Below are 14,841 nucleotides of genomic sequence, written 5' to 3' on the forward strand. Positions count from 1 at the left end.
TCTAATGACTGGCTAGTTTTAAGACTTAAGACAACAAACCTAGCCAAATCTCAATTTCGTATTGTGTAGAATAGAAGATTATGAAACTTATCTCATGAGATGGCCATGAAGATTAATTGAGATAACACATAAAAAGTGTTTTGAACAGTTTCTGGCACACTAATGCTAGATATAGTTGTGGTCAATATAATAACAAGTATTGTGATTTTCAATGCCATTAATATTCTTTCCTCAACAGTATAATAATTAAATTAATAAATTCATGTATAATTAACAAATGCAAATATGATTTATTTATTAATAAATAATAAATTAAAATGTTATTTCCATTAAGATGTTTATGCCCCTCCCTTCATATGATTTCAGTTCAGTTCAGTCCCTCAGTCATTTCCGACTCTTTGCGACCCCATGGACTGTAGCGTGCTAGGCCTCTCTGTCCATCACCAACTCCCGGAGCTTACTCAAACTCATGTCCACTGAGTCAGTGATACCATCCAACCATCTCATCCTCTGTCATCCCCTTCTTCTGCCTTCAATCTTTCCCAGCATCAGGGTCTTTTCAAATGAGTCAGCTCTTCACATCAGGTGGTCAAACTATTGGAGTTTCTGCTTTAGCACCAGTCCTTCCAATGAATATTCAGGACTGATTTCCTTTAGGATGAACTGGTTGGATCTCCTTGCTGTCCAAGGGACTCTCAAGAGTCTTCTCCAACACCACAGTTCAAAAGCATCAAGTCTTCAGTGCACAGCTTCATCAATTCTTCAGCCGCTCCAGCGCCTACCATCTTACTGGGGTTTCTCTGACCTTGATGTGGGATATCTCCTCACAGCCGATGTAATTTCAAACCCTTTCCAAAAATAAACATATAAATTTATTCAATTTTTAAAAGTAAAAAACATATGGTCGAAATGACATCACTTCTTTAATTCTTCAAACAAGAACAACTAAATATTAATCAATTATAAGACTTCCTGATGTTCATGACACAAATAGCAAGCTAAAATACACCTGACTTCTTACAGAATGAATAAAACAAGTCACTTTTCACAGATTCATATTGACCGAGCTTCATATCATGAAACTATAGCAAAAATAAAGCTAGAAATACTTTTCCTTTAACATACAGTCAATTTTTTTTAAATCCTTATCTTTAGGATCCTTTAAAAATTGCAATCTAAAATGTGGTAAAATGACAAGGACAAGAAAAAGTTGGTGGTGACATTTCCATAATGGGCTATTTGAAACTGCCAAGGACAGAAATGGTATGAACCTAACAGAAGCAGAAGATATTAAGAAGAGGTGGCAAGAATACACAGAAGAACTGTACAAAAAAGATCTTCACAACCAAGATAATCACCATGGTGTGATCACTCACCTAGAGCCAGACATCCTGGAATGTGAAGTCAAGTGGGCCTTAGAAAGCATCACTACGAACAAAGCTAGTGGAGGTGATGGAATTTCAGTTGAGTTATTTCAAATCCTAAAAGATGATGCTGTGAAAGTGCTGCACTCAATATGCCAGCAAATTTGGAAAACTCAGCAGTGGCCACAGGACTGGGAAAGGTCAGTTTTCATTCCAATCCCTAAGAAAGGCAATGCCAAAGAATGCTCAAATTACTGCACAGTTGCGCTCATCTCACATGCTAGCAAACCAATGCTCAAAATTCTCCAAGCCAGGCTTCAGCAGTATGGGAACGTGAACTTCCAGATGTTCAAGCTGGTTTTAGAAAAGACAGAGGAACCAGAGATCAAAGTGCCAACATCCACTGGATCATGGAAAAAGCAAGAGAGTTCCAGAAAAACATCTATTTCTGCTTTATTGACTATGCCAAAGCCTTTGGCTGTGTGAATCACAATAAACTGTGGAAAATTCTGAAAGAGATGGGAATACCAGACCACCTGACCTGCCTCTTGAGAAAGCTGTATGCAGGTCAGGAAGCAACAGTTAGAACTGGACATGGCACAACAGACTGGTTCCAAATAGGAAAAGGAGTACATCAAGGCTGTATATTGTCACCTTGCTTATTTAACTTATATGCAGAGTACATCATGAGAAACGCTGGACTGGATGAAGTACAAGCTGGAATCAAGATTGCTGGGAGAAATACCAATAACCTCAGATATGCAGTGGAGAAGGCAATGGCAACCCACTCCAGTACTCTTGCCTGGAAAATCCCATGGACGGAGGAGCCTGGTAGGCTGCAGTTCATGGGGTCGCAAAGAGTCAGACAAGACTGACCGACTCACTTTCACTTTTCACTTTCATGCATTGGAGAAGGAAATGGTAACCCATTCCAGTGTTCTTGCCTGGAGAATCCCAGGGACAGCAGAGCCTGGTGGGGTTGCACACAGTCGGACAAGACTGAAGCGACTTAGCAGCAGCAGCAACAGCAGACATGCAGATGACACCACCCTTTTAGCAGAAGGTGAAGAACTAAAGGGCCTCTTGATGAAAGTCAAAGAGGAGAGTGAAAAAGTTGGCTTAAAGCTTAACATCTAGAAAACAAAAATCATGGCATCCAGTACCATCACTTCATGGCAAATAGATGGGGAAATAGTGGAAATAGTGACAGACTTTAATTTTTGGGGTCCAAAATCGCTGCAGATGGTGACTGCAGCCATGAAATTAAAAGACACTTGCTCCTTGGAAGAAAAGTTATGACCACCTAGACAGCGTATTAAAAAGCAGAGGCATTACTTTGCCAACAAAGGTCCATCTAGTCAAGGCTATGGTTTTTCCTGTAGTCATGCATGGATGACTAAGAGAGTTGGACTATAAAGAAAGCTAAGCATGGAAGAATTGATGTTTTTGAACTGTGGTGTTGGAGAAGACTCTTGAGAGTCCCTTGGACAGCAAACAGATCTAACCAGTCCATCTAAAGGAAATCAGTCCTGAATATTCATTGGAAGGACTGGTGCTGAAGCAGAAACTCCAATACTTTGGCCACCTGATGTGAAGAGCTGACTCATTTGAAAAGACACTGATGCTGGGAAAGATTGAAGGCAGAAGAAGGGGATGACAGAGGATGAGATGGTTGGATGGTATCACTGACTCAGTGGACATGAGTTTGAGTAAACTCTGAGAGTTGTTGATAGACAGGGAGGCCTGGCATGCTGCAGTCCATGAGGTCACAAAGAGTCAGAAATGACTGAGCGACTGAACTGAACTGAACTGAAACTGCCAAGAGCTAGGGGGTAAATAAGTCACTGTGTTATATACTGAGATGCATATAAAAGATTTCTTAATCCACTGTGCATAGATTTTGACATTATCAAGTCTTAGCCTTTCCTATAAGAAAAATACAGTGACTTTCTTCTGTTTAAGGTTCTCAAAGATGACTAGATTGTCTTGTGTATCTTACTCCACTCAGCAACTGGGTCCTGATCAGAATTTATTTAAAAGAACAAGAGTTCTATGTTTGAGTAGAACAAAAAGATGTCCCATCATTTTAAGTAGAGGAAAAAGGCACAGGAATTTATATGGGCAATTGGGTGTCCTTTTTCTCAAGTGACAACTTGGATTATTAAGAGAAGATCAAGAGAAAGAAATACTATTGACCAATTTGTGCCAGTGATAAAATGAAGTTGACATTCCCTGAATGCATTATTTTATCCAACAAATTCCAAACCAAACCCAGTGGACTGCTAGCTTTGATTCAGAAGAAACCTTGTGCAAAACAATTTTTTAATTTTAGTGTCCCTGTGAGCAGATGGTTTATCCCTATAATCTCTCCTCAACCCCAGAATCTTTTTTCTAATTTGGTTGCATATGCACATGTACCTATTTTTATTACTCGAGACAGTATGTTAATTCTAGGTGAAATATTATAATCTACTATGTAGAATGTAAAAGATGAAAAAAAGTCTATAGCTATCAAAGCATCACTGATATCTACTGGGAATGTAAGACCTGTGAAGACTTTCACATCTACAAGTTATGAATTATATATACTTTTACAGATTTCATTGATGAAAATCAAGATTAATTGGAAACTTTGTTATAACATTTCACTTACAGTAATAGATAATGCTGATTTTGACAAGCCCCTAGTTCATTCTTCTTAAAATATGATTCTAAGACAACATTTGTGTTCTTGACTCCCTTATGAACTTATTAGGTAAGTTCAGACACAAACCTTCAAATTTACTACCATGCAATTCATTCCTTCCCTTCCCCTATTCTTGGCTCCTGCATTATTAATTCTGACTTTGTGAATGAATGCATGGTGGAAAAAACTCAGAATTGGAAGTCCAGAAGCCTGGTTTCTAGTTCCATTTCCACTGAACCTGTTTTCTACTTTCATTTGCTTTTTCTCTGTATTAATACTTTCCAAATTGACTTTTACAAAATGTCATGGCCCCACCCAAGTTTACATTCCAGGTCCTGGGAATATGGAAGAGTATAAAAGGAGTGCAAGGAAGGGACCACCAGCTTTGGTTGTCAATTGGAATACATAGCAGAGAAGAACCACTTCCCGGTGAGAAAAACATATCCTTAGTCATCCATGGACTTGCGTTGAATGATCCCTCTGCTCACTTTCTACCCCAAAGCTCTATGAAAATGTCTATATTTCAAAACCAAAGAAGCTGATAAATTTTTTGAGTTTTCTTTTAAATACAGAATGTTAAATAGTTTCAAAATGCAATTTGCATTTTTATTTTTGGAATGGTATCAAAGGAGACTGGAGGAAGAGAATAGTTTCTAGGATCATAGAATGTGTTGTCTTAATCAGCACTCAAATGGTGGTTAACTGTCTCCAAGATTAAAGCCCTGTTTAAATTGGGGTATTTTTTGTGTTATTTCAGGCTTTTTGGCATCTAGCAAAAGCAAATATGGTTATATTTGCTTTTATGACATTTATGAGGTAAACAGTTTAATTCATTGCCCCCTAAAATAACTGTTTCCCATAGTAAACAAATAACTTTTTTCCCCTAGCCTGTTTTGCATAAGTATTATAGTCCTACAAGCATTCTTGATCCAAATAATTACTACATCACTGCTATTCACATTCAGTTCAGTTCAGTGGCTCAGACGGTTTGCGACCCCATGAATCACAGAACACCAGGCCTCCCCATCCATCACTCAGACTCACGTCCATCAAGTCAGTAATGCCATCCAGCCATCTCATCCTCTGTCGTCCCCTTCTCCTCCTGCCCCCAAATCCCTTCCAGCATCAGGGTCAATACACAGTGGTAAAATTCTGGTTTCCATCCAACAGAAACATAGTAGCATGATCATATTTCAAATCTGATTTGTAAGTTTACAGGATATAAAAGTATACAAGGAGATGTGTTCTCAGAACTCTCTTTAAAAGAACCTGCTTCAAGGAGCACAGTTGAATCACAGCTTTCAGCTACAGCCCATTTGTATTTCCTGGGGATAACACTGGTGAATGATAAAGGGAGAGGAATAAAAGGAGCAGGCAGAGTCTTCAGACTATGATACAGGTATGACACTTAGGAAAGGAGATGAGAAGGCAGGATGATTGAGTAGGAAGTACCTCGGTGAATGTATAAAACTTTATGCTTCATTCAGTATGAAGCCACACTTCTCCTGGGCTGCTCCCAGCCAATGACTGAGCATAACAAGACCACTGGTCCCAGTCCACTTATTCCTGAAGTGGAAACATTGACAACATTGGCACAGGAACTCCACAACATTGTACACAAACAACAAAAGCAGACAGTCCATTCCAGTGTATTTCCTCAATGAAAACATGGAGAAGAAAGACTAATGTTCATTTATTCGTTCATTCATTTAATCAATAAATATTTATTGGAGCACTTATATAGGCCAGGCACCAAGATTGAATACTATATTAGAATAACACCATTTCAATCACTGTCTAAATCTTAAATATGTTAGTTCATGAGCCTCTTGTGATTTTCTTAATGCCTAGGTACTGTCCCCAGAGAAATGTCGCATGCACATGTGCATGTAAGGAAATTCTGCATAATATGAGAGGTTTCATGAACATGATTGAATTCCTTTCATAAACAGCTTGAGTTCCTGCCTTTTTCCTGAATTCATCAGCTCACATGATAGTCCTGTTATAGTAACTAGATTTCCACCACTTTCTTCCACACCAAAGTTTCTGTTTTTGATTATTTTTCTACATTCTAGTTTTTCTCCGTTTCTTTATATTTCTTTTCTTAGGGATTAGAGTCCAGTCTCTGAAATAGAGGTTGCCTTCTCCTGAATTGCGACATTGTTTTCTGAGATTTCCCTTCATGACTGACAAATATTATTTCTGACCCGCATAATTCCAGTAACTTCCTAACTCACAGCATTGTCCCCATTACCTCCCCATTCCACTCAGTCACATTCTGATGTCAGATGTACACCTCAGAAGCACAGATTTGGTCATGTCGTTCCTTGACTCCAGCAGGAAAATACACAATGCTTTACACACAAAAGATCTATTTCAAATTCTATTCCCATACAATGCCTCTACATGAAATCCATGCCCAGAGAAACTCTAATCTTTGCTTGTCATTGGAAACAACGTTCATTGTCTTGTCTCAATGCTTTTTCTCACCGAAATGTCTTTCTGTCACATTTTATGCTAATCTCTGCCCATATGTCAAACCCTAAATCAAATGTCTAGTCCTTTATAACATACATGGAAGAGAAATCATTATTAGGATGGAAATCAAATTGGTTATGTGGGAATGGAAAACACAGAATTAATGTAAAAATTATTTTAAAAGTAGAAGTAATCATAATTAGTTCCTTATTTTGAATATGAAGATTAATTTTAAATACCAGCCTCTTCAGGCTGCTGTGGCCATCTTTAGACAGTGTATTAAAAACCAGAGACATTACTTTGTCAAAAAAGGTCTGTATAGTCAAAGCTGTGGCTTTTCCAGTAGTTTTGTATGGATGTGAGAGTTGGACTATAAAGAAGGTTAAGCACAAAAGAATTGATGTTTTCAAACTGGTGCTGAAGACTCTTGAGTTCCTTGGATAGCCAAGAGATGAAGCCACTCAATCCTGAAGGAAATCAACCCTGAATATTCATTGGAAGGACTGCTGCTGAAGCTCCAATACTTTGGCCACCTGATGTGAAGAGCTGACTCATTAGAAAAGACCCTGATGCTGGGAAAGATTGAGGCAAGAAGAGAAGGGGGTGACAGAGGATGAGATGGTTGGATGGCATCACTGACCCAGTGGACATGAGTTTGAGCAAGCTCCTGGAGCTAGTGTTGGACAGGGAAGCCTGGCATGCTGCAGTCCATGGGGTTACAAAGAGTTGGACATGACTTAGTACCTGAACAACAACAAAAATAAACCACCATTATTTAGGACCTGCACTGTATCCAGCTCAGTGTACAAATCCAAAAAGAGATGCTTATAAAACTATTCAAGACCTCATAGCTTTTAGAGTAAAGTTAACATTTGAATGTTGGTTTGTCTAATAGCTTATAACATGGCCTTAACCATGAGTAAATGACTTGGAAATTTGTAGCTTAAGGGGATTATTTGCTTTTTGAATGAAAGAAAATATAAGAATTTCATCTTTGAAACGTTAATAATGTCTAAAAATTGAAGTTAATTGCAAATGTGGGAATAGAACTCAGGAAAGATCATTAATATAAATATTGATTTAAGAGTCATTTATATGATGGCAAGAGACAAAGTCCTATGAGTAAATGCATCACCAAATGAGAGAACATGCACAGAAAAGAGAAGGAAACCCAAAGCCAATATTGTAGAAAACATTCCATGAATGATAATGAGAAATAAATCAAAAGAGAGAATCCAGAGGAATTTCAATACATAACACAGCATCCAATAGTATCATAATGGAAAATGGAAAATAAACTGGTGGTGACTTAGCATGCATGCACACACTATTTTTAGGAGATCCCTGAACAAAAAATCTTAACTTATAAAATGGAAAGAGTTCAAGGAGTAATTCATGTTGATGTTTTTTACTTTATCAAAGAAGAGAGCTGGATCTTGGTCTGGATTGTTTATAGAAAAACTCTTCTGAGTTATTAATCAGTATTTACTCCTCTAAGAAACTATATTCCCCATTCTGAGGGGCTTTCCAGGTATTGTGATCTATCTAAGTCCTTATAACTGCCCTACATTCTCACTGAGTCAAACAGCACATTTTTTTCTTTTGGACAATTGTTCTTTTTCAGTTGAATGGTAGAATTCTGAAGACATCACCCCTTAGTTTCCAAATGACAGTTATTCAACTGAAAATGTTGACCATCCACTGTAATTTGGTGATTGCAGTGTTCAGAGTCCATTGTGATTACATATTACACTAGACTGAAAAGTTTCTCAGGATAGAGTCAATGTAATATTATCTCAATACCCATTGACTAGCACACCCGTCACAAATACAAACACATACACACACACTCATTTGCCTCTGGCACCAAATATAACGCATATATTAGACATTCAAAAGGGATTGTTGAATGAATTAATAAATGAGTGAAAAAGAAGATAAATGAACAAATACCTTGGTAAGTGAAGAAAGCAGATAAATGCATTTGGAGAGACATAAACATAAAGACTACTGGGAGAAATATCAGTAACTTCAGATATGCAGATGATACCACCCTTATGGCAGAAAGTGAAGAGGAACTAAAAAGCCTCTTGATGAAAGTGAAAGTGGAGAGTGAAAAAGTTGGCTTAAAGCTCAACATTCTGAAAACTAAGATCATGGCATCCAATCCCATCACTTCATGGGAAATATGGGGAAACAGTGGAAACAGTATCAGACTTTATTTGTTTGGGCTCCAAAATCACTGCAGATGATGACTGCAGCCATGAAATTAAAAGATGCTTACTCCTTGGAAGGAAAGTTATGACCAACCTAGATAGCATATTCAAAAGCAGAGACATTACTTGGCCAACAAAGGTTCATCTAGTCAAGGCTATGGTTTTTCCAGTGGTCATGTATGGATGTGAGAGTTGGACTGTGAAGAAAGCTGAGCACCGAAGAATTGATGCTTTTGAACTTTGGTGTTGGAGAAGACTCTTGAGAGTCCCTTGGAATGCAAGGATATCCAACCAGTCCATTCTGAAGATCAGCCCTGGGTGTTCTTTGGAAGGAATGATGCTAAAGCTGAAACTCTAGTACTTTGACCACCTCATGCAAAGAGTTGACTCATTGGAAAAGACTCTGATGCTAGGAGGGATTGGGGGCAAGAGGAGAAGGGGACGACAGAGGATGAGATGGCTGGATGGCATCACTGACTCGATGGACGTGAGCTCTGAGTGAACTCCGGGAGTTGGTGATGGACAGGGAGGCCTGGCGTGCTGCGATTCATGGGGTTGCAAAGAGTCGGACATGACTGAGTGACTGAACTGAACTGAACTGAACTGAAACATAAAGATACCCAATATGCTACTGGAGATCAGTGGAGAAATAACTCCAGAAAGAATGAAGGGATGGAGCCAAAGCACAAACAATACCCAGTTGTGGATATGACTGGTGATAGAAGCAAGGTCCGATGCTGTAAAGAGCAATATTGCATAGGAACCTGGAATGTTAGGTCCATGAATCAAGGCAAATTGGAAGTGGTCAAACAGGAGATGGCAAGAGTGAACGTCAACATTCTAGGAATCAGCGAACTAAAATGGCTGGAAGAGGTGAATTTAACTCAGATGATCATTATATCTACTAATGTGGGCAGGAATCCCTCAGAAGAAATGGAGTAGCCATCATGGTCAACAAAAGAGTCCGAAATGCAGTACTTGGATGCAATCTCAAAAACAACAGAATGATCTCTGTTCGTTTCCAAGGCAAACCATTCAATATCACAGTAATCCAAGTCTATGCCCCAACCAGTAATGCTGAAGAAGCTGAAGTTGAACAGTTCTATCAAGACCTACAAGACCTTTTAGAACTAACACCTCAAAAGGATATCCTTTTCATTATAGGGGACTGGAACGCAAAAGTAGGAAGTCAAGAAATACCTGGGGTAACAGGCAAATCTGGCCTTAGAATACAGAACAAAGCAGAGCAAAGGCTAATAGAGTTTTGCCAAGAGAATGCACTGGTCATAGCAAACACCCTCTTCCAACAACACAAGAGAAGACTCTACACATGGATGTCACCAGATGGTCAACACCGAAATCAGATTGATTATATTCTTTGCAGCCAAAGATGGAGAAGCTCAATACAGTCAGCAAAAACAAGACTGGGAGCTGACTGTGGCTCAGATCATGAACTCCTTATTGCCAAATTCAGACTTAAATTGAAGAAAGTAGGGAAAACCACTAGACCATTCATGTATGACCTAAATCAAATCCCTTATGATTATACAGTGGAAGTGAGAAGTAGATTTAAGGGGCTAGATCTGATAGATAGAGTGCCTGATGAAATATGGATGGAGGTTTGTGACATTGTACAGAAGACAGGGATCAAGACCATCCCCATAGAAAAGAAATGCATCAGCAAGGTGAAAAGACAGCCTTCAGAATGGGAGAAAATAATAGCAAATGAAGCAACCAACAAACAACTAATCTCAAAAATATACAAGCAACTCCTACAGCTCAACTCCAGAAAAATAAATGACCCAATCAAAAAATGGGCCAAAGATCTAAATAGACATTTCTCCAAAGAAGACATACAGATGGCTAACAAACACATGAAAAGATGCTCAACATCACTCATTATCAGAGAAATGCAAATCAAAACCACTATGAGGTACCATTTCACACCAGTCAGAATGGCTGCGATCCAAAAGTCTACAAATAATAAATGCTGGAGAGGGTGTGGAGAAAAGGGAACCCTCTTACACTGTTGGTGGGAATGCAAACTAGTACAGCCACTATGGAGAACAGTGTGGAGATTCCTTAAAAAACTGGAAATAGAACTGCCTTATGATCCAGCAATCCCACCGCTGGGCATACACACTGAGGAAACCAGAAGGGAAAGAGACACGTGTACCCCAATGTTCATCGCAGCACTGTTTATAATAGCCAGGACATGGAAGCAACCTAGATGCCCATCAGCAGATGAATGGATAAGAAAGCAGTGGTACATATACACAATGGAGTATTACTCAGCCATTAAAAAGAATACATTTGAATCAGTTCTAATGAGGTGGATGAAACTGGAGCCTATTATACAGAGTGAAGTAAGCCAGAAGGAAAAACACCAATACAGTATACTAATGCATATATATGGAATTTAGAAAGATGGTAACGATAACGCTGTATACGAGACAGCAAAAGAGACACTGATGTATAGAACAGTCTTATGGACTCTGTGGGAGAGGGAGAGGGTGGGAAGATTTGGGAGAATGGCATTGAAACATGTGAAACGTCATGTATGAAACGAGATGCCAGTCCAGGTTCAATGCACGATGCTGGATGCTTGGGGCTGGTGCACTGGGACGACCCAGATGGATGGTGTGGAGAGGGAGGAGGGAGGAGGGTTCAGGATGGGGAACACATGTATACTAATTAAATAATTTTCTATTAAAGAAAAAAAAATTTCAAAATAATTAAATTATAAAAAAAAAAGAAATGCAAAAAAGCAAAATGGCTGTCTGGGGAGGCCTTACAAATAGCTGTGAAAAGAAGAAAAGTGAAAAGCAAAGGATCTCCTTGTTTATATAAACATCTGAATGCAAAGTTCCAAAGAATAGCAAAGAGAGATAAGAAAGCCTTCCCCAGCAATCAATGCAAAAAAATAGAGGCACTGTGGTGTTGAAGACTCTTGAGAGCCCCTTGGACTGCAAGGAGATCCAACCAGTCCATTCTAAAGGAGATCAGTCCTAGGTGTTCATTGGAAGGACTAATTCTAAAGCTGAAACTCCAATACTTTGGCCACCTCAGGCGAAGAGTTGACTCATTGGAAAAGACTCTGATGCTGGGAGGAATTGGGGGCAGGAGGAGAAGGGGACAACAGATGATGATATGGCTGGATGGCATCACCGACTCGATGGACATGAGTTTGGGTGAACTCTGGGAGTTGGTGATGGACAAGGAGACCTGGTGTGCTGCAATTCATAGGGTTGCAAAGAGTTGGACATGACTGATGACTGAACTGAACTGAAACATAAATGAATAGAAATTCTATTCCATGTAGCAAGATTATATAATTAGTACATAGGCCAAAGAATTGATGCATTTGAACTGTGGTGTTGGAGAAGACTCTTGAGAGTCCCTTGGACTGCAAGGAGATCCAACCAGTCCATTCTGAAGGAGATCAGCCCTGGGATTTCTTTGGAAGGAATGATGTTAAAGCTGAAACTCCAGTACTTTGGCTACCTCATGCGAAGAGTTGACTCATTGGAAAAGACTCTGATGCTGGGAGGGATTGGGGGCAGGAGGAAAAGGGGACGACAGAGGATGAGATGGCTGGATGGCATCACAGAATTGATGGACGTGAGTTTGAGTGAACTCCGGGAGTTGGTGATGGACAGGGAGGCCTGGCATGCTGCGATTCATGGGGTCGCAAAGAGTCGGACATGACTGAGTGACTGAACTGAACTGAACTGAACTGTGTGTGTGTGTGTGTGTGCACACACTCAGCTGCTCAGTGCTGTCTGACTCTTGCAACCCCCTGGACTATAGCCTATCAGGCTCCTCTGTCCATGGAGTTTTCCAGGCAAGAATACTGGAATGGATTGCTATTTCCTTTTCCAAGGAATCTTCCCTATTCAGGAATAGAACCCGTGCTTACTGCATTGGCAGGTGGATTCTTTACCACCAAGCCATCTAGGGAGCTCATACATAGGCTAAAAGGTACAAAAAAAATTTTTTTTTTAATCTTTTTAAAGATGAGCCCTCTACAATGACACAAGCTACTTCATATGGTATATTAAGTGGTCAAGTAAAATTTTGATAGCTGGCAAAGAGATAGCAAAGTTTAGTTTTTCCTTATGGAATATTTATTTAGACTATCTCTGAAGTACAAAATGTAGCATTACATTAAAAAAAATAGTGTTTCTACAGATATAAAAATGTAAAATAAAGTTTGGTAAATGTTCTTGTCTATGTTGTATCTTTTAGATAATAGCTTTTGCACTTTTGCATTTATATAATGTCTATTTCATTTAAAAAAAATCATTGAATACTATCAGTCAGAAAAGTTAGGTTAGGCTGTGGTAATCAACCCTAGACCTCAGTTGCCAAAACAAGAAAGTTTATCTCTCAGTTAGGTTATAGGTCCATTTTGGCTTCACTATGCTGGCCTCTAACTAGAGATATGGGCTGATGAAATCTATCATCTGGGACATCACACATTTCCATTACAGGCAAAAGGGCACAGAGAAAATCATGTAGCAGCTGTAAAAGAACTTCCCAAGAAGCGACATATCTTACTTCCCTCAAATGGCATTGGTCAAAACAAGAGTTATCTCATGAGGCACAAGTGAACAAGTTACTATATAATGTAGTCAAACAGTAAGGCTTTTCTGTCTGTTTTTATTCAATTATTCTCCCTGAAACAACCTCACCATATATATGACGTGTGTGTGTGTGTGTTTTGCAAACTTTCAAAGTTAGAATGCAGAATTCACAAATATAAGGCTTCAAATCTTAGGACCAAGTATTTATACACAGCTTACCATAACATGTTACAAAGCTCATAAGATGAAATGCTAGGTAACCAAACCACAGCCCTTGCCTTTGAAGAATACTTGCACTAATGGGGAGATGAATAAATAAATATATTCATACTGAAAGATGTACTTGCTGTTGTGGCAGAGAAATTAATTCCATACGGAAGGGTCAAAGAAGACTACATTGATACTTGAGAAATATTTAAATGGGCAAATGGGAATTGGTCAAATGAAAAAATGGCAGATGAGATGAAGCGAGGTGGGTTGTCATTCCTATCAAAGGGAATGATGTTTGGAAAGATATGGGGATATTCCAACGCATTGTATCCCATTGAGACAGAAAGTCTTTAATTGTGATTATGAATGGAGCTCCTAAGAAGGTAGCCCAAGATGAATCCAAAGACAGGCCAAGGCAGGATATGAGTGTCTTGCTAAGTCACTTCAGTCATGTCCGACTCTGTGTGACCCCATGGACTGCAGCCCACCAGGCTCCTCCGTCCCTGGGATTCTCTAGGCAAGAACACTGGAGTGGGTTGCCATTTCCTTCTCCAATGGATGAAAGTGAAAAGTAAAAGTGAAGTCACTCAGTCATCTCCAACTCTTAGCAACCCCATGGACTGCAGCCCACCAGGCTCCTCCGTCCATGGGATTTTCCAGGCAAGAGTACTGGAATAGGGTGCCATTGCCTTCTCCGATGAGTGCCTTAAGCATTACATAATCTGTCTTGATGATCTAGTTTTCGAAATGTTCCATGTTGTTCCTTATGAACATCAGTGATGTCTACTCCTTAAAGATAAAACTATAAAAGTACTTTATAATGCATTTAAAAATCTTATAATCATCATTATGGCTGACATATAATACTTTTGAGATATTGCCGAAACGTGAAAAATCAAAATAGGCTATATTTATGTACCACATAAAAAATTTAAAATACAAGCTGTTTTCCTTAAACAGAGAGATCTTATTTTACTTAAACACAAAGACCACAAAAGATTAAGGGGAAATATATATATATATATATAAACAGTGAATTAAACACTTAAATTTAATCCTGTTCAAGTCCAAAGGGAAAGCCTGCCAGGACCAAACTCAGATGACCCTGAGTTGTACAAGTAAGCCTTTATGTTATTGGGACCCAAAAATCTTCACCAGGATTTTACAAAGTAGAAACTAAATCTGAAACTAAACCCCAAGTCAAAATCATTCTTTTCTGAAGTCACCAAATTCCATGTCCTCTGAACACATTCACCGCTGAGTTAATATTAAGTCCAGCCCTGTTTTGGTTACTAAGGCTA

This window comes from Bos indicus x Bos taurus, chromosome 6 (assembly GCF_003369695.1).
Source record: "Bos indicus x Bos taurus breed Angus x Brahman F1 hybrid chromosome 6, Bos_hybrid_MaternalHap_v2.0, whole genome shotgun sequence".
NCBI classification, from domain to species: domain Eukaryota; kingdom Metazoa; phylum Chordata; class Mammalia; order Artiodactyla; family Bovidae; genus Bos; species Bos indicus x Bos taurus.